This window comes from Haplochromis burtoni, unplaced genomic scaffold (genome assembly GCF_018398535.1).
Source record: "Haplochromis burtoni strain Fernald_Lab_line unplaced genomic scaffold, NCSU_Asbu1 Contig_51, whole genome shotgun sequence".
In the NCBI taxonomy this organism is placed as follows: Eukaryota; Metazoa; Chordata; class Actinopteri; order Cichliformes; family Cichlidae; genus Haplochromis; species Haplochromis burtoni.
The window spans coordinates 2,154,919-2,176,186 of record NW_024582412.1 but is presented as its reverse complement, the minus strand read 5'-3'; the positions used below and the strand labels follow the sequence as shown (position 1 = coordinate 2,176,186).

The window sequence follows — 21,268 nt, the reverse complement described above, 5'->3', positions numbered from 1 at the left end:
AAAAAAAAAAAAAGCACCGAAATAAAGCACAATGAAATGTGCGCTGCTTTTCGGTCTGGTTACTACCGTTTATGACAGAACCGGTGCCATCATGGCACCGGATACCGGTACCCATCCCTAGTCTCGGCTCTTTTTCTGGCAATTTCACAGCCAGTTGATGGTATCAGTTTAAAAAAAAAGAAAAGAAAAAGAAAAAAAACTCTTCTGCATTAATTAGCATCAATTTATCAGTCCAAAAAACCCTATGACCTTTTACTTAACAAGGAAGTGGTTAAGAACAACAAAAAAGTAAGCAGTGCAGTTAAAAATGTATGAGCCTAGCCTCAAGCAGAGTGCTTGTATGTGTGTGTTGAACACTATGGTGTTAGCATTTAGCAGTCAGAATGAAGAACAGATACAGAAGGAACAACTTAGAATTATATAAACTTAGTGCTGCAGTCTACTACTGAGAGTCACTGCTCACCTAATGCGGAGTTTTTAATGGTCAAATGCAGACCTTATTATCTCCCCAGAGAACTCACTTCGATCATACTCACTGCCGTGTATATACCCCCCGACGCTAATGCTAGGTTGGCCATGAAAGAACTTTCTGCAGCCATTAACAAACACCAGAATAAACACCCCGAGGCTGCTTTTATTGTTGCTGGCGACTTCAACCACACCAACTTAAAGACAGTCCTCCCCAGATTCCACCAACATGTCTCCTGCCACACCAGAGGAGACAAGACTTTAGACCATGTGTATTCCAACCTGGCTGGAGCCTACAAAGCCACACCCCTCCCCCACATTGGACAATCGGACCATCTCTCCCTGTTCCTCACACCTAGGTATTCACCACTCATCCAACGTGTGAAACCTGCTGTGAGGACAATTAAAGTGTGGCCAGAGGGGACAGACGCAGTGCTCCAGGACAGATTTAAAAACACAGACTGGAATATGTTCACCCACACAGACCTGGACCAGTACGCCTCATCTGTACTGGATTACATCTCCGAAACCACAGACAGTGTCACCACCCAGAAACGGATCACCATGTACCCCAACCAGAAGCCTTGGATGAACCGGGATGTTCGTCTCCTCCTGAAGGCCCGCAACACCGCCTTTAGGTCAGGAGATGCACACGCCTACAGTACAGCCAGGGCTAATCTAAAGAAGGGCATCAAAAAAGCCAAACACCATTACAAAAAGAAGGTAGAAGAACACTTCTCCAACTCCAACCCCCGACGCATGTGGCAAGGACTCCAGACCATCTACAGACTACAGGACCACCAAACCCTCCCCCGCATCCTCTGATGTCTCCTTCCTCAACGAGCTCAACAACTTTTATGCTCGTTTTGAGCGAGGGAACCCCACAACCACAACCAAAGCAGACGTGACGCCAGACCACCAACCTCTGACTCTCTCCCCCACCGATGTAGGAGCGGTGCTGAGCAGGATCAATGTCCACAAGGCTGCAGGTCCTGATGGCATCCCCGGGCGTGTTCTCAGAGCGTGTTCTGGGGAGCTTGCAGGAGTGCTCACAGACATATTCAATCTGTCCTTGGCCCACGCTGTGGTACCGGCCTGCTTCAAATCCACCTCCATCGTCCCGATACCCAAAAACTCCAACCCATCTTGCCTCAATGACTACCGCCCAGTAGCACTCACCCCCATCATCACTAAGTGCTTAGAGCAGCTGGTCCTAGCACACTTCAAATCCTGTCTCCCCCCACCCTGGACCCCCACCAATTCGCATACCGCCAGAACAGGAGCACAGAGGATGCAGTCTCCATCGCACTGCACTCTGTCCTCTCACACCTGGACAACAACAACACCTACGCCAGAATGCTGTTTATAGACTTCAGTTCAGCATTCAATACAATCCACCCCTCACAACTCATCAGGAAACTGACAGACCTGGGCATCAGTTCTCACTCATGTATGACTCTGACCAACCGCCCCCAACATGTCCGGCTGGATAACCGCTGCTCATCTACAATCACAATGAACACCGGTGTACCACAAGGCTGTGTGATGAGCCCTTTCCTCTACTCCCTCTTCACCCACGACTGCAGACCTGCTGATGGTTCCAACACCATCATTAAGTTTGCAGATGACACCACGGTGATTGGCCTCATCAGTGACAACGATGAGGCCGCCTACAGGGAGGAGGTGGATCGTCTGGCTGAGTGGTGCGACAGAAACAACCTGCTGCTTAACACCGAGAAGACCAAGGAGCTCATCGTGGACTACAGGAGGAATGCTGACCCACATCCACCCATCCACATTAAGGGGACGGCTGTGGAGCGTGTGAGCAGCTTCAAGTTCCTGGGAGTCCACATCTCCGAGGATCTCACTCTGGACGACCAACTGCTCCAAGCTGGTCAAGAAGGCTCACCAGCGCCTCTTCTTCTTGAGGACTCTGAGGAAGAACCACCTGTCCTCAGACATCCTGGTGAACTTCTATCGTTGCACCATCGAGAGCATCCTGACCAACTGTATAACAGTCTGGTACGGGAACTGCCTCCTCGGACGGCTTCGAGTCGGAAATCCGGCATCCCCAGGATAGCTCTGGTGTGGCTGATCAAGTCGTGACATGAACGGTACCGAGACTCAGACCGCTAACACTGCTCCCGGGCGCTGCACTGGCTGCCTGTTCGGTGAAGGAATCGAGGAATATCCCTAGGCTACACGCACTCACTTCCTGCCATAAAAGACATCTACAGGAAGCGGTGTCTGAAAAGGGCTGGGAAAATCATCAAAGACCCCAGTCACCCATCACATGGACTCTTCACCCTCCTGCCCTCTGGGAGGCGCACAGGAGCCTCCGGACTAAGACCACCAGGTACCGGAACAGCTTCTTCCCCACAGCTGTCAGACTCCTGAACTCTGCCTCCTGACATCTGACCCACGTTAACACATGGACTGAACATACACACACCCACAATGGACAACTGTACCCTCAAACACACAATAATAACATGGACTGAACCACCACTCACAACCACCAGCACTTTATATAGCCTCTGTAGAAATTATATCTCACTTATCTTAACTGCACTACTGTATAGCTCTGTGTAAATAATCATTCTGTACATTCGATAATTTTTAACCCTACAACTGTTTACAACTTGCATAGTTCCCATTTCTGTATAGCTGTATATCTCAGATTTCTGTAAAGTTATTTATTTCATATTCTGTATAGTTTTTCATATTTATATCCTGTTCATATCCTGTACATAGCTTGTAACTACGCCTGCCTACATACTATAGTTATAGTAATGGATACTACACACCCACAACCACTGACTTCTATAGCCCGTAAAAGTACCACTATTATTATCTAACTGTACCATACTATACAGACCCATTTCTTAATATACTACATATCTATATATTGCTAATATATATTTGTAATATATCTATATCAGCTAAAGCACTTCTGGATGGATGCAAACTGCATTTCGTTGCCTTGTACCTGTGCAGTGTGCAATGACAATAAAGTTGAATTCTATTCTATCTTCTATTATTCTATTCTATTCTTGAGACTATGAAATCCTTATTTGCTCTTTGTGTGTCATGAAGTTATTTGGCAGTAGTTCTCTACTAATCGCGTGCATGTATATGAGAGGAAGAGGTGTTTCTGTCTGCCCGATAACACTAAAAGTCCCATCAGCTGAATTTCAGCAAGTCAAGAGCCCCAAATGAGGAGGAAAATGTTTTTGTTTTTTTGTTTTTTTAAATACAGCCAAGGAGGAAAGATACATTATGGACCCCCGCAAGGATGATGTACTGTAGGGGGGTAAAAAAAAAAAAAAAAAAAAAAAAAAAAAAAAAAAAAAAATTAAACTTTTGCGAAATCTCGCAAAACTAACTCGGGATCTCGCAAAAGCTTTTGCAAGATCTCGCAAAACAAACTCGATCTCGCAAAAGTTGAATTCCAACAATGGCAGCTACTTAGTTGTAATACTCTGTTCTGGGTCACAAAATAGATATTTTGAGGCATGAATGTAGTTGTGTAAACGTCAAATATCTGCTCGGTTTACAAGACATCACATATTTGCAAAAGTGCTCCGACGTTTTCGGAGATCTGACACCCACCATCTCGAAGCTAATGGAAGGTCAAGACCTACTACAGCCGGGAACACCGCTCTCCCGGCACATCGTGCCTTCGACTCCCGGTCGGCTTCGAGCTGGCGGCCTCCAATGTGCTAAAATTCTTTTGCGAGATCCCGAGTTTGTTTTGCGAGATCTCGCAAAAGTCCGTCTTAATTTTTTTTCTCCCATGTCCCTTGCGGGGCTCCGTAATGTTATGATTCTCAAGATAGCAAACCAATATAGGAGGGGAAGAAAAAAAAAAGAGGAGAGGAGAGGGAGAGGAAAGACCAGATGATGTAACAAGAGAGCTAATAGGGCAGTGCATACGAGGGAAAAAGAAATTAAAAAAAAAAAAAAAAAAAAAAAAAAAAAAAAGATAGAAAAAAGTGAGACAGAGCATAGGTTGTCTGAATGAAGAGGGAACAGGGGATTCACAGGAGAGAGAGAAAAAAAATACAAAATCAGCACAGGAAAGAAAAGTTCAAGAGTAGAAAGAGAGCCACAAAACTGAAATTGACAAAGAAGTGTACAAAAGAAACAAGTGAAAGAAAAGATGAGGGATGTGAAGGACAGAAAATGACAAAACCAGAATTATATATTGTATTTACGTATTTTTCGGACTATAACCTTACATTAAAATCCTTTCATTTTCTCAAAAATCGACAGTGTGCCTTATGTATGAATTCTGGTTGTGCTTACTGATCGCGAACCACTTTTATGTGGTACACAGCGCTCTGTGTCAATCTGTCAAAAATGCTTTAGTACGACTTGATGGATTGTTGAAGCATTACGGCTACCGTAGTCTGGAGCCTCGCGGATTTCAAACTCCAGGCTGTCAATCACGCAATAAAACTTGGGAACAGAGCAGCTGCAAAATCTGTCTTTGTTATTATGCTCAGCGTCTTTTAATTTACATTTTGACTCCACAATTGTGAGCGTTTTGTTATGAAAAAAAACAACATTGTTTTATTTTATTTATGGAGAATTATTATTTAATAAATGCTGATAATTTATTTCTGAGTAATTTCATGTACGCTGTATATTAATAAAAGTTGGGACACAGCTTTGACTAAGAACTTTCTTTTTGTTCTTACTTTATGGCTCTACTTAAAAAAAAAAAAAAAAAAAAAAAGATATATCGTATATCGCCATCCAGCTAAAGAATATCGAGATTTTAGGCCATATCGCCCGGCCCTACTAGAGTCTGATATTAGAATGAAACTAGTTCAAGGTGGCTCAAAAGCCAATAAAGGCCTGATCCATGTTTACACAGACCTTTTAAATTTAAATTCATGAACTATGCTAGACTAGGTTTTCAGGACTCACCTTTCCAAAATATTCCATTTTAGCTACTTTTCTATTAAGTTCATCCACCCACTCTGATTGGCTGCCCCACGCAAGCAGAAGTTTTGAACGGCAGGTGGGTGGGGCTACTGTGTGCCTCAGATAAAAGGAGTAAAAGCACAAATATACTTTGATATTCACAAAAGGTGATCCGTCCATACTAGAGAATGAATAAACTCCTACTAGAATCCACTCCATATGACCTCAGCAGAAAATATAATGCATTCCTCCTCCAAACATTCCACAGAGGAGAATGAATCTTACTGCATTTGTCAGATTTCTGTATGTGAATCTTAGTTCACGTAACAGTGGACACTGAGTATTTAATGAATGTATGACAATGAAGGTAGGAGTGGAAAACACATTAGAGAAAGAGACTTTGTTAATGTGGAACATTAATGAATAGGAAGAGGAACAGGAGCATTAGCTGCTACACGCAGCCATTTGTTTGGAGCTGGACATCCTAAGTCAGCCTTTGTAAACGCTATCCGACTACAGTCAGAAGAACACAGGAAAATAAATAAATAATTTGGAAGCACTAATTATGGCTAATAAAAACCATAAATCCTTCCCAAAGATACAACATGGAAAAAACAGAGGGCCGAAACCTCTTCTTCATCCTATGAGTGAGCCAGAGAGAGCGCAGTAGGAGAGATGGCAGCAACAGATGTAGCATCGTGATCAGTAACTCTTTGCACTTGGAAGCAACTCCACTCCTCTCCTCCTCCTCCTCCTCATTTTCTCTCCTTTCTTCACCTTTTCTCTCCTTCCGCCTCTGTCACCAGGCAACTAGCCTTTTCTCCCTCCCTCAGTTTTTCTCGCTCATCGTTTTCACTCCCCATGCTGTGGAGTAATGCTCCACACAGTCTACGTACGATATACACTCAGAGCAGGTTGTTGGTTTGTGCTCATTAAGATTCCACAAAACAAAAAAGGACATCGAGGACCTCTTTTATGCCATCATTTTGTTTATTTCTGTAAAAGACCAGTAATTTCCCTTTTCAGACGCAGCATGCAGTCCAAGGGGTGTAGCTCATTGTCATCTGTTCATTAGTAGATCACTATATTTTGAGGAAAAAAAGTAAACAAAGGAAAGAGATCAAGTGACTTTTCCACCAGTAAATATAGTGGATTCTTTGTGCAGCCCCTCATTCTCCATCTGAAACAAGCCATTTTAGCTTTTCTCCAATTAAACCAATTGAACTTTGTAAACAGTCAGGAGATCAGGGTGGACAATTCATTTTGCCCCCCGAGGGGCTCGAGAAACTGGTACCGTTGTGGAAGGCTGCACCAACACACTTTTAAAGAGATCTCAACATTTATAGACTACTTTTGATTCTCACTGTATTACGGGACAAAGTGCGTCCCTTATTAGCTCAATACGGGACGTGTACTTTTGTTTCAAAATACGGGACGATTCCATTTTTTTAAGGGACGGTTGGCAACCCTACAGCTAGTCCAACTTCAATAACCCTACAAAAGTCACTGCTGTTTAGTTTCCTGCCTTCATTAATGTCGGAAGTGATAGCAGAGCTGTACTTTAATTTTTTTTCAGAAATCTCTCAGTCAGAACATAGCATATCATGTTTAGATGGAAACTAGCGAGCTAACTTCCTGTTAACTTCTAACTCTGTTAAATTTAATAACTTATTGTCATGCATCCGTGGATATTAAACTTAATTGTTACACCTGATAAAGCAGCAACACTGATCATTTTATTAAAGATGAAAGAATTTAGACAGTTTTTAACTCTCAGTGATGCTTCAGTGTTCGTTTGACTTTGGGACTTGAAAGGAACGGAGCTTTGGACCCAGATTACTCCACAAGGCTCCTGACTACGGCAGCCGTAATGCTCCGGAAATCCATCAAGCGGTGCGGCTTTCAGATTTCTGCGCGCCGTGTACTACAGTAAGCACAACCAGAATTCATACATAAGGCACTGTCGACTTTGAGAAAATGGGGAAAAAGTAAATAAATAAAAAAAAGAAAAAAAGTGTTATACAAAAGAAAAGACTATCGCAATATATATCGTTACTGCACACGCTTCAAATTATACCGTGATATGGATTTTAGGCCATATCGCCCAGCCCTAGAATACAGTCATTAAAACACCCAAGCAGAAAGATTAATCGCGTGTACGGCTTTAACAAACTATTAATTCAATTTCTGAATATGTTGATTTGTGTTTAAGATGTGAACATTTTCAGTCTGTTTCAAACCACAGATTGGTGTTTAAACTCACCAGCATTTAAAATAATGGTCATGCCAACCAATATTAGCACTACTAAAACATCAAGCTAAAGATTAAAAAAAAAACAAAAAAACAAAAAAAACAAAAAAAAGGGAAACTTAAATATTAGCAATATTAGCATAAGCGGGTTCCTATTCAGTAAAATACACTTGATTTACTTAATTATCAATTAGATTTCACAACACACAGCAATTTGGTGTTTTTGAGACACGGAAAACACAGAACTGTTTATACCAAGGTTAAGTAAAGCTAAACTAAAAACTAAAACTAGATGTGACAACACAAGTCACAATTTTAGTAAACTAAAATAAGAGATTTTAAATGAAAAATAGACGTCGTCACCGAAAAAAAGTGAAACTGAAATGATTTTGTGAACTTGAAAAACTAAATTAAAAATCAGTCAATGAAAAACAAAATTTAAAATAATTTATGAAGCTTTAAGCAGACAACCATTGGATAGGTTTAATGGGAGACAAGCATTTGTTTGTGTGTGCGCGCATGTGTGTGAGTGTTACCTCTTGACAACTTTCTTGCCACATTTGCCATTTTGCTTTGCCTTAATCCTCGAAACTTTGAGCCATCACCGATTCATGGATCCAGATAGAACATTTTTCAGGCTGGCTGATCATTTCCATGATCATTTTGGTGGCATCTTCTTCAGTGGTTTTCTACACATTTTGTGCCCAAGCCACACCAAAGGGAAAGCCAAATGGCTTTTAGGCGTACTTTTTCAAATCTGCGCTTCACTGGTATCAAAATCGCCTGCATCAGCCTTATCAGACACTTTCACATAAAGCTGCCTCAACATTCTTTTAGGGTTTTACTCAGTAGGGATGTTTGGGTTCCTAGTGCCTCTTCAGTTTGCTTCCTACCATGATACCATCAGCTCCTCTCAGCAGATGATACACTTGGGCTGAGAGCTTTTGACTTCCAATAGACCAGTAGCTTCACAATGTTTTTTACTGACGGTTTGATTTTCCATTCATACATTTTCTATCCTCGTGACCATCTCTCAGGGTCTTGATGTGTCACACTTTAATATTTTCGCCTCTTGAGTCACTGCACAAAAGAACATGGGTTCCTTATGACAAGGTTTTTTTTCTTTAACAGCTTGCAGGCTATTAACAAACGAGTGCCTGCAAAATACAGTACAGTAAATAAAAAGTTCCTTCATAACATTTTGTGCAATAATGTATGACAAAATCCCACGGTACACCTGGACTCGCGTCAAGGCAGACCAGTGTGCCATAACACTCCATTTGGGAACTGTTGTTGTACAACAATTTAAATGCCTTTTGAGTCAGTAATTAAAAGATAAAAATGTATACAGTGAAGGCAGGTTCGGCATCCCAAGGATATTTAACAGTAATCACTTTCAGCCCTGTGCTATCTGCACCTCAAGCCTTGCAGCCCTTTGGTGTGAGTCATTTAGTCTCTGATATGCAGCAGATGACTTATGCAAAGGAAGGTCCAGAGAACGAACTGGAATTCTAAAGTAAAAATAAAACTGAAGTGCTTCTGCGCATCATAAGCACATAAATTTGTGATAAATCACAGAGATACACTTAATTATCCATGACAGGTCTGGTGTGCCAGTCAGCTCTTTAACGCTGTAAAATAAACGTGGGATCTTTGGATCCAGCCAGCAATTGAGCTTCAACTCAACTCGATTATTTCTGCCAGGAAACATTTGTATAACTAAAAGTTAATTCTCCTGACAGACCATACTCTCAGGAAAGCCAACACGCAGACACCATGCTCGACCTGAAGAGGAGTGTTTCTGCAGCAAGGCCCTTGCTATCAAGTGGAAATCTTATCTATGCATTAATCATCTTAGGAAGGCTGAATCCTGCTGTTTCTGGTCGATACACTGCAGGTGGGTGGCAGGAGGAAGAAGAGGAGGAGAGGGAGGGAGTGACAGAGACAGAGAGCCAGAAGGAAAGGGCAGAGTGGTTAGGGAGACTGTCTTGGAGGCAAAAGGTCACTGTGAATCATCACAGCAAAACACCTAACGTGAGCGCCCCTATTCTTCCCGGATAAACCTCAAAGGTACCAACTGCATTTTCAGACTTTAGAACGGAAGCTGCCAATACAACTCGGGAAATGGCATGAAACTTCCATAAGCCTGTATATCTTGAAATCGGTCTAATCCAACTGATTCCATATGATTGTTACCTCAGACCAACAACACAGAAATTATGGAGGACCAGAGGAAACTGTTAGCCCTCAAGTTTTTTCAAAAGCAGGACAAACCGTAAGCTTCCACAGAAAACCCATCCAAGCACAAAGAACACTACAGATAGAAAGAAAGATCCAATATTTAAGCGCCTTAAACCAGCACTGCTTTTAACTGACACCAGGTGGCAATGCCTGTGGTTGGAAAGCGATTTCTGGTGCTATTAAAGCCTACAGGGAAACTGCTTTGACCTCATTGACTCTCTTGACTGCTGGTTGGCACTGTGCTGCCTCTTCAAATCTTAAAGTAGAGTTAGGAGTGAGAGATCCAGATCATGGAACCTGCAGATCTCTGCAATACCGCATCTTTGGTAAAACTGAAGATTTTGAGCGCCTGGGAACGAGAATAGTTTGATGTTGCATGAACCATAAAACAGCATTTATAGCCCAGCCTAGTTTGCAATGCACATTTCAGATGAGACTTTAAAATAAAGAGAAGTTAATGAAGGAGAGTACAAAACACAAACATGAAAAACCTGATTATTTATGACTTAACCCACTTTAAAAGCATTTCTGCTTCAGATTCAGTTGGGATACTTTGTGAGTTTGCCCAGGTAAGAGAAACCATTTGTCCAAATTAGGATTTATTGACACCTTAAAAATTCCCACTGGACACTCCTCATGTTACTGACCCAGAAACTGTGATTAACAGGTGAGCAACCAGGTCACTGACAAGATGAATTTAAAGGTTTCTGCACACAAATCTACAGACCTCTATGTTTCAGATGCATTACTATACTTAGAAAAATAACACTATGCGTGTGTCCACAGAGAGTGTCAAATGGATTCGGGCTGGTTGATATGTTTAAGTTTTCCAGTCAGCTGCTGTGATCCCAATATCCAGAGATTACGACCATTTTTCAAAGACAACAACCACGGAAAAAACTTTATGGTACAAAAACATCTAATGTCACCAGTTTAGGATTATTATACACGGACCTAACCAAAGCACTCGGAAGGATGCCTTACAACCTCAAAATAATCAAGTGGCAACAGCACAGGCTTTTAAATGGAGAGGAAGTACAACCACACAGTTTTCTAAAATTGTTCTCAAACAAGAACTTTTCAGAAACGCTCACATTTTCTATTAAATGTTACCTGCTATTTATTTAGCAGGCTGAATTCTGAAAAGGTCAGGCCATTAAATACAATAGGAAAAAAAAAATAACCAAGCCTGCTGCTAGCAGCAGATAGCTTCACCGAAAAGTGTTCAACCCTAGCACTGAGTCTCATGGTGACAAAATTTCATGTCATGTGAGCTTCTTTAAGACAATGAAATGTGATGAGATTCTCTCTCTTACCTTTATTGTGACCTCATGTCTAAAGTCTGAACTGTTCATTTAAATCTTTATAACTGGATGATCGTCATAGATGCTGCTTGTGATCAAGAGGTTACGCCACAACTTGATAATGGAGCATGAAATAACAAGATGCCTCTAAACGCATGCAAGTTTGCTTTTACAACTCAGATGATCAATCTTTATATTTAACTCATTAGCTTCTGTCACAGACGAATTGCTGCACAAACGTGAAGTGTAACGCACGGGCTGTCATGTCATCTTCCCATGAACTGTAAAAGAGCCCCGTTTTACTCATATCCAGTAAATGGAATTTAACCATGTCCCATCTCAGAGCCTCCCTTTGTAGAAGTATATTTCATGCACCCACATATCACACTGTGGCATTTCTGTGCCTCACAGCTGATCTGGGGTCACATTTAGGGATTAATATTCAGTGAAATTCTACACGTAATTTACATTGCACATTTTACCCCTCAGCTGAATTACTGAAATCTAAGAAGGATTTTTAGCTAACAGACATACACAGGCATTGCTTGGCTTTGTTGAAGATTAAAAATTCACTGACCAGTTTTTCCTGTATCAGTAGTTCACATCACAGCAGACCTGACAGCACAAGCAAAGAGCAACTTTTCCCTTCGCCTCATTCGTCTTTATTAATTTGTCTTTTTATGAAATTTGACCAAATGAATAGCAACTCTAAGGAAGCCGAGGCCTTTAGTGTGCACACTAACACCAGCACAGATAACAGGCCGGCAAGTCAGATGTTATTTGTAATTTCCATTATGAGCCTATCAGCAAGAAATCAGCTTGGATTCACTCTGCAGAAACAATAAAGCTGCCAGCAGCTCGGGGGATGCCGACCGCATTACCCATCCAATAAAGGCTGCTTCCGCTAATTACCTCTGCTCCTTCCATCTTTGTTTACAAACTGATTTATGAGTCAACAAAGACTCCAAGAAGAAAATACTCATTACTGTCACACCTCCTCATCTGTGTGTGGACATGAAATATCATTTTCAAATTAGGTGAATTTACCTGGATTTAAAGCAAATGAAAAAATTGTAATTGTTTGCATAGGCCAGCAAGCCTTCTATTCCCTTTACCTTATTTAAATTATGCACATTGACAATGAGTAGGAGAGTCATTTTCATATTTTTGTTTAATAAGAAGATCTCCATTTGAGCCCTGGGAAGAGAAATGAATCTTTTGGGGTTGCATCAGGAAGGCGGAGGGTATAAAAGTCTGCATAATCAAAAATGCGGAGCCACCCACTGTGGGGACCCCTTGTGAATAGAGTACCCACTGAAAGTGGCTTCTAAATTATAGTAAAACTGAATATTAATTACCTCACTGGGACGTTTAACGCAGTTTGTCTGCGCTTGATTATGATGATATTGTTTCTATGCATGCTTCCATATTGACATTGAAACCTCGAGTCTGTTTCACAATGCATTGCAATTCATCACAGGTGGTTCTTTTCATACTCACCATTGTATCTTTTATGAAGAAGTGGGATGATGCTCCCAAGCAAACTGAAGAGAGGGTGCTTGTCTGCTTACCAGAGGGGCCGATGGCGCGATATGGCAGCCTCGCTTCTGTCAGTCTGCCCCAGGGCAGCTGTGGCTACAACTGTAGCTGCCTCCACCAGTGCGTGAATGTGAGAGTGAATGAATAATGGAATTGTAAAGCGCTTTGGGTGCCTTGAAAAGCGCTATATAAATCCAATCCATTATTATTATTATTATTATTATTATTATTATTACTACTACTACCTCAACTCCTTGACTGAATTTAAATAAAGTACCTACAATGTCAGGTTTCAGGACATTTGAACATCATCTGTAGCTCGTGTTCACACTGAGCTTGGGAAAACTGGATTCAGATTCATTGCTGCCTATAAATGGAACAAGCTCCAAAGAACTATTAAGCTGCATTCTCTGTAGGGTTTTACGTTTGTCTATCTGCAACTGTTCTTGTACGAGTTGGTCTTCATTTGTGTGTATAATGCATTTGTCCCTTAACTGTGCAGCTCTTTGTGTCAGTTTTTGAATATTGCATGTGTATGTTTGTATGCAGTCCTCTCTTGAAAAAGAGATCTCAATCTTAGTTAGCTTACCTGTTTAAATACAGGATTTAATAATAAAAGGCTAACCTTTATGTTTAAATTCCATTATGGAAAAAGAGAAATTTTACACAGAAGATAAAAGGTAAATGGACTGGTACTTATACATCACCTTGCTACTCTTGATCCCTTTGAGGCACTTTCTTACTACATGCATGATTACAGTGCAGCAGGCCAAAGGTAGGAGTACACTTTAGTTGAGGTCGCCAGTCGATCACACGCTGATATAATTCCCATAAAGATTTCTGATACCGATTCCTGCTGAGACTGTTGTTCTTCAGCTACAAGGGTACAATTAGATTTAAAGAAACACATTTCTAAATAATATTTCAGGGAGACAGAGGAGATGCAAACACATAACCTTCCAGTTAATAATGGCTGTTCCATGTTGATTCTAACAGGTAAATAATGCCAGGTTATCTTATACTTTCTGATTTTAGCTCATATTAATTTAAGGCCACCCTTACCTCTGACTGAGTGCCCCTGGCAAACAGAAGGTTTGAACAGCAGGTGGGTGAGGTTTCTGTGCTTACAGCCAAAAGTGACATCATACAGAGCCAAGAATAATTCATTAAAATAAACTTTCGGAAACAGAGTCTTCTATGCAGGCTACACCAAACTGTGGTTCGCTTTCTGGTGGCTTCAGCAGGCCACTGCTTTGTGGGAAAAAGAAAACAAACCCCACACATGAAAAGGTTCAAAGCAAACTGTTGCTGTAAAGTTGGAGCCGCACCGTTGTGCAAGACATCGCTTTATCTTTCGCATTTACCGGAAGCACAGCTTCAAACCTGAGGTTTAACGCAGCATTTCTGAATTTCACTCTCATACACCTGCCTGTCAGGTGAAGCAGCTATCACGTCACTTATTTGCACGTGCGTGAACACCCACGCAGACTCCAACTACGATCACAGTGCACGCGGACTCCAAAGAGGAAAATGCACGAGAGTCGTTTGCGTAAATGGCGTAGAGGTGCAGCGCTTTGCATGTGCAGTGGGCTGATAACAGACGGTTGGTCTGAAGGCTGCAGACACTTTGCTCCTCAGCAGATCCTCCAGCAGCCCTGCGCCGGGGCTATGACTCATACCGCCTGCCTGCTACCGATGCTGGACACGACAAGTAACACGCACCGAACACCAACAAGCAAACACGCGTCTGCGCCAGGCACCAGCCGAGCCCGCAGGAAACATTCCGCTCTTTTCTTTTTGCCACTCACCTTTCTTTGACGTTACAGAAACAAACTCAGATCCTCCTCTCAGGTGTCTGCTTCTGCCTGGCCAGTTCGTCTCCTCCTCCTCCTCCGAGACGTCGCATCGCTCCCACAGTCCTGTTCGAGGGGTAAATCCGGGCAGAGATCAGCAGCCTGCCCGGAGCGCAGCGTGATGTCCCAGCGGGCTGTTTGTTGGAGCTACAGGCTGGGGACAGCTCGAGAGTACCTCTGAGAGTCCTGCGAGTCTGATGGATGTCGCACGGCTTCCTTTAGGGTGGAGAATAGACGATCGAGCTGCTTTCAGGGACTCTCTGTGACCTCGGATTTTTCATCTTTTTGGCTAAGACGTGCATCGATGTGCCCATCCTGTGACTAAATATCAATAAGTTTTTGTGTTGATATTATTATGTGATATGTTCTATATAACAACCACGTTATTGGTAGCGCACTCAATAATAAAAATACAACATATTGGTTTCATTATATGGAATGCCATTTATGCCAATTTAAAGACATAAATACACAATAAATATTAGGCAAATAATTCTGGAACTGTGCTATGAAAGTCCACTTTGCTAATGCTGATATAAAAAGATACTTAAAGTGTACAAAAAATGCTTGTATGAATGGGTGTAAATAGGTGAACAAGGCAAAGAGCGCTCCAATAAAAGTAGAAAAGCACTACATAAAAACCAGTCCATTTACCGTACATTCAGTGCCTTCACACACACACACGCATACCTTCATACATGTCACTACCAAGCACTTATGTGCAGAATCTCTCTCTCTCTCTCTCTCACACACACACACACACCTTCATACACCAAGTGACTTTTTGCACAATACTCCGTCTTTTGCACATTTCTATTGTACTGTAGTGTAATTGTACATTGCACTTTATGTAGTTCTGCGTTGATTGTGTCTTATATGTCATATGTAGCACAATGGTCTTGGAGGAACGCTGTCTCGTTTCACTGTGTACTGTACCACTGCACATGGTTGGAATGACAATAAAACCACTTGACTTGACTTGTATTTATTCCAGGTTTTGGGGGCTTGTAAATGGAAAAAACTGCAGCTTCTTTAATTCCATTTGAAAATGAATCCAAAAGCAAGTAAATTCCCAAAGACTTCCATGTTAAAAGTTTTAACTTTACTGCATTAAAAAAACACCTGCGGAGGTTTAATATTTGTAAAACATCCCAGTGTGCTGTCAATACAAGTGAAGCTGAACTTGCTGCGAATAAATATCAACCTACTTTACAGAAACACAGGAAGGAGATGATACAGAGCCTGCAGATGTTTGATTAGTGAATCATAAAACATGTTTTTGGGGGTCATGTGACCTTTAATTAAACAAGAGAGGCCACCAAGACCACGCCCACCTTTAAAGGAATGCCATGATAACAATGCAAATCAATCAATGAAAGCAAAAACATAAAAAGCAAAATCAAAAGAACACATCAACATAAGGGACGTTTAAAGAAAACACATGCGTTCACACTGCTCAGTGCCCCACATGGGATTTCAATTGATTAAAAGGGATTAGCATATCTAATTTTACAAGCTTCTCCAGATTGTTCCACTTGTGTGAGGCACCTTAATAGGAAGCCAATTTGCTGCTCATAATGTGAACAGAAAAGCTTTTGAAACATATGTTTGGTTGTTGTTGTTTTTTTTTTTTCTTTAATCTACCAGTTCTGCTGTTCCTCAGCTTTTCTGTTGTCCCTTGATGTTTGAAGCTCTTCTGCATAAAATCCACCATCTTTATCAGGAAATGTAGCAGATGCTGTCATCTGACAATAGAACCAGGTTTCATGATTACTATGCATTCTTCAATCCACTGCATTACATAAGGACCATAAAGGACCCTAATTCAGTGAACCCCGTAAAACTACCCCCTGCTTCATACACCATAAAAAAAGATGGATTATTCAAGCTTAAATGCATATATCACATTGCATTTATTGTTTGAGGTATCTGTAAGAAAGCGAGTTCTTACATTTCCAAACTCAAAGCACAGATTAAAGAATCATCATAACCGAAAATAAATAAAATTTTAAAAATGATTAAATTTTACAGGAAACCTTTAGAAGTGTAAGTATTAAAATTCCTACAGTACTTGAAGTCACCTTGGTATGAGCGTGGTTGATACACATTCATCCCACCAGAAAATAGATGCGTTTGCAGGGTCCTAGCGCCTACAGTTACTTTCTCATTCACTTTGGTATTAATGTTCAACAGGTGGAAACACATTTATTCTACTAATTTGTTTTTATTTTACATAACAAATAAAACAAAGACGATTCAGTAATTAGTGGCAATTCTTTTTAAGAAAATGTTTGATATGTTAACCCACTATGCCATTTAAATATGGGATTATATCAAAAGATGTAATTTGATTTACATCTCAACACAAATCAGCTACGAAGCCATATGTAAAACATGTCGGAGATGTGGTGTTAGGGAATCCTGACCAAACTGATGGAATTCCAGAAAGTACCGTCAGATTTTTATCCACCATGTGAGGGACCAAGCAGCCAAGGCATAGAGGACACATGTAACTCAAAGAAAGAGAAACATAATTAATATAACAAAACATTTTAGAAAAAACACACAATGCTACTATGTGCGTGCCTCATAATATCAGTGTTAGGTTTAACCAAATGATTAATGAATTATATTAATGAAAAAAAAACTGCAAAACAAACTAATAAAGTGAACAAATGGACTGATTTACCCCTGTGTGGCTGATGTCATCACACACCATGAGATACCTCCTGGAAAGCATCTGATTAACAATATCAATTTCCAACATGGTAAGCATCCCAAACACAGTGTGAATGCAGTATAAGCATACCTGAATATTTTTTTTTTACAAAAACAAACAGTATAGAAAAACAATACATTTTTAGAGTGTTTTAGTGCAACTGACAAAGTAAAAAATTTTAAGGAGAGGAGCTCAGGCTGCTTCCTTTCACAAATATCTAACACATTGAACTTTTTTACTGGGCTTGACTTTAGTTTTTCCTCAAATCTTAGTCTCAGCATCTACGTTGTCATGGATACCACATGTCTCTGTAAACGTGTGAGGTGCAACGTGAGCTAGGGAATAAAAATACAGAGACCTTTGGAGCGAGCTTTCAGTGACTGTGCTTGATATAGTGGTTTATGTGCATGTGCTCAAGTGAAAGAGAGAGTGTGTGTGTGTGTGTGTGTGTGTGTGTGTGTGTGTGTGTGTGTGTGTGTGTGTGATCATGCATGTGCTGACTGAGTTCATGATTAAACTTTTTACCACCGCAAATTGTTACCATGGAGATGTGATTCAGAATGTCACGTTTCTCCACTTAATTAGCTGGTAAATATGGACATACTTGGAACAGAGCCTGGTCTTCCATCAAAGTCAAAGAATAGGGGAAAAAAACAGTGAATAAAAGGAGAACTTGAATAGGTTCTTGGAACATCTGCTCATCTCCATTACCAGCACTTCTTACATAACGTGCAATAACTCTCTGCTGAATGATAAATTGAAAGAAAGACCAGCATAAAGTGTTCTAAGCCCCTGTTATGGTCGATGCCATAAGCACCTATACTCGAGTGTAACCTGTTGCAGTCCACAAAAAAAAAAAAAAAAAAAAGATCACAGATTCCGATTCCTTGAAAAATAACTTAGTGAAGATCTAAAGATCTAAGACTCTAGATTTACAATTTTTCAAGTTTGGAAGGTCTCTTAGAGCCATTTTTAAAACAACTGTAGATTCCAAGATCATCAGTTCAAACAACCGTACATAGGTACAAGTTATTCATATGTGTCACCACTATGGAATGAACTGTCACCGTCAGATGAGTGGAAATTGGTTAGGATGTGAAAGAACAACCAAGTAACCACCAATTCTCAAGACTGCCATGGACTGGAAAGTGCTGGAATGCCAGCATCACTGTGCACAGTGAATTGGGTTTCACATCACCGTGGACTGAAAGGGTGCTGATGAAGAAGTGCAGCTCCAACACCTTCAAGCTCAACTGAAATTTTCAGCATTCCACGTGGACAAGCTGAATTTGTTCTGGAGAAAAGTTTTTTGGTCAGATGAGACAAAGACTGAGATATTTGGCCACAATGACAAAACGTATGTTTGGGGGAGTAAAGGTAGGTCTTTCAAATCTATAAACACTATACCAACTGTCCAGCATGGTGATGGTAGCATCATACTCTGGGGCTGTTTTGCTGTCAATGGTACAGGTACATTGCACAACGTGGATGGAATAATGATGCTGGACTGCCTCCAATTTTCTTTTTTCTCTTTTTACTTTACCTGAAATCAGCAAAATGTTTGAAACTTGGATACAGTTAAGTGTTTCAACAGATTAATGGTCCCAAATACACATCAAAACTGGGTTTGGAATGGATAAAGAAGGCTAACATTAAGCCTCTAGAATGGCCTTCCCAAAGCTGTAAGCATGCCAAGAAACCATAGCGTTAAATCTACCAATCTACCAAAAAAATGTGTTTAACTGTGCCAGGATTGTGCCAGAAGCTTGCTGATGGCTTCAAACTTTTGTGCCCAATTCTTGTTTTATAAAGTCATTAAAGATGCAAGCTGTAAAATCATTCCACCCTGAAAAGAAAAGAGTTAAATGAAATCATTAAAAGCCCCAAATTACCACTACATTAATGCCCCTGATGAGTGTATGTAAACCTGAGACCACACCTGGATATAAAAGATGGATGTGGCCTCCATGATGACACTTATTTGTTTGAGGACTTCCAATTTGAAACCTTAAGTCGAGCATCTTTTAAAACAAGATGTTACAAGCACACGGATCTCACTGACAAACTGTAAGACACTGAATGGTCATACAATAGATACTTGACAACTGACTGCAGGCCAGCCCTAAACCATACCCAGCTCATTTTTGACTATAATGGGGATCATGATTTACAACCTGAACACCATGCTGTATACAGTGAGATTTAATCTAGCAACGGAGACCATATACAGAGCATGAATCAAGGAAGAAGGGGCTATTTTCCCACAGATTTCTATTCAGCTTAGTTTTTCAGCCAAAGAACATTCATCCTGTTGACCATTAGAAAGGATGCAGGATGAGGTACTTGTAAATTGGTGTATTTGAAGACCTAGAATACATATATATATATATATATACACACACACATATATATATACACACACATATATATACACATATACACACATATATATATATATATATATATAATATATATATTATAATATATATATATATAACCCCCATATACTATTTTTCTCCGTCATATCTCATTGTTAAGTTTGCAGATGACACTACAGTGCTCGGACTTATATCCAACAATGATGAGACAAACTATAGGACAGAGGTGCAACAACTAGAGTCATGGTGCCACGACAATAACTTGGTCTTAAACACCAAAAAGACCAAGGAGATCATTGTAGATTTCCGGAAGAGGGGTCATAACAACCATCTGCCTCTCTTCATTGGCAGTGAGGCGGTGGAGAGGGTGAGCAGTTTTAAATTCTTGGGGGTAACTGTGACCGAGGACCTGTCCTGGGGCAACCATATCACCTCAGTTGCACGGAAGGCCCAACAGCGCCTCTACTACCTGAGGAGACTGCGGAGCGCACACATTCCCAGATCTCTGATGTTGAACTTCTACAACTGTGCCATCAGCAGCGTTCTGACGTATGGATTTCTAGTGATGGTTCCCCAGCTGCACCAAGGCCGATCAGCAAGCACTCCAGCGGGTGGTGAAAGAAGCTGGCAGAATTATTGGAACAAGTCTGCCAGAGATCAGTAATATCTTCCCCACTCGCTGTCTGAGGAGGGTGCACAGTATCCTGCGGGACCAACATCACCCTGCGCGCCACCTTTTCCATCTGCTGCCCTCAGGGAGAAGGTACAGGTCTATACAGGCCAGAACATCCAGACTGGCCAACAGCCTGTATCCACAGGCTGTGAGGCTCCTGAACTCTCTGCCCCCCTCTCACGGACAATAACCATATCCAACTTCTTAATAGCAATGAACTGGTCTGCATTGGTGCATCATATCTTTATTCTCTTCCCCCTCCTGCCCCCCCCCTCTTTCTTAAATAGATAACTATCATATCTGATATCATATCTCACAGTACAATAATATTGAATGGGTTGCATTGTTGTATTTTGTCATGTTTCTCAGGTCTTTGTCTGAATTTCTACGAACATTATTGCTAAGGATTGTCTTATTGCATTGGAGTCACACTGGGTTAAATATGTACACTTGGGTTTTAAGGGGTATTTATTATTTTCTTCTTTTTTTTGGGTTGTATGGAAGCCCCAAACGCAATTTCATTGTTCTTGACAATGACAATAAATAAATACTACTAAGTACTAATTAGTATATATATATTAGTATATATTATGTTATATATATATAATTAATATATATATATATATATATATATATATATATATATATATATATATATATATATATATATATATATATATATATATACACACACGCACATATATAGTGTTTAGTGTACTGAGCTTGGTGACGCTGTTAAAAACGGTCCAGTCATTTAACACTGCTGACGTTTGCTTTCAATAACTCAGAAAAGGATAAAAAGTGATAACGTGAATGACACACAGTGAAACTTAGGCAATGGGGACGCCTGGTGGTGAAACACGCGACATAACAAGACTAACCACCAAATGGGTGGTCATGGTGTGGAGTC

General features: G+C 40.7%; 1 protein-coding gene across 1 annotated transcript in view; it reads right to left on the bottom strand.

Moving 5' to 3' along the window:
• The window catches only part of LOC102294825 (ras-related protein Rab-27B), a 92,464-nt gene extending 77,627 nt beyond the window's left edge, over positions 1 to 14,837 (bottom strand). Inside the window, exon 1 of the mRNA XM_005921666.2 lies at positions 14,544 to 14,837. The gene's annotated coding sequence lies outside the window, so the exon portion shown is untranslated. The remainder of the gene's footprint in view (positions 1 to 14,543) is intronic.
• Between the last annotated feature and the right edge of the window lie 6,431 nt (positions 14,838 to 21,268).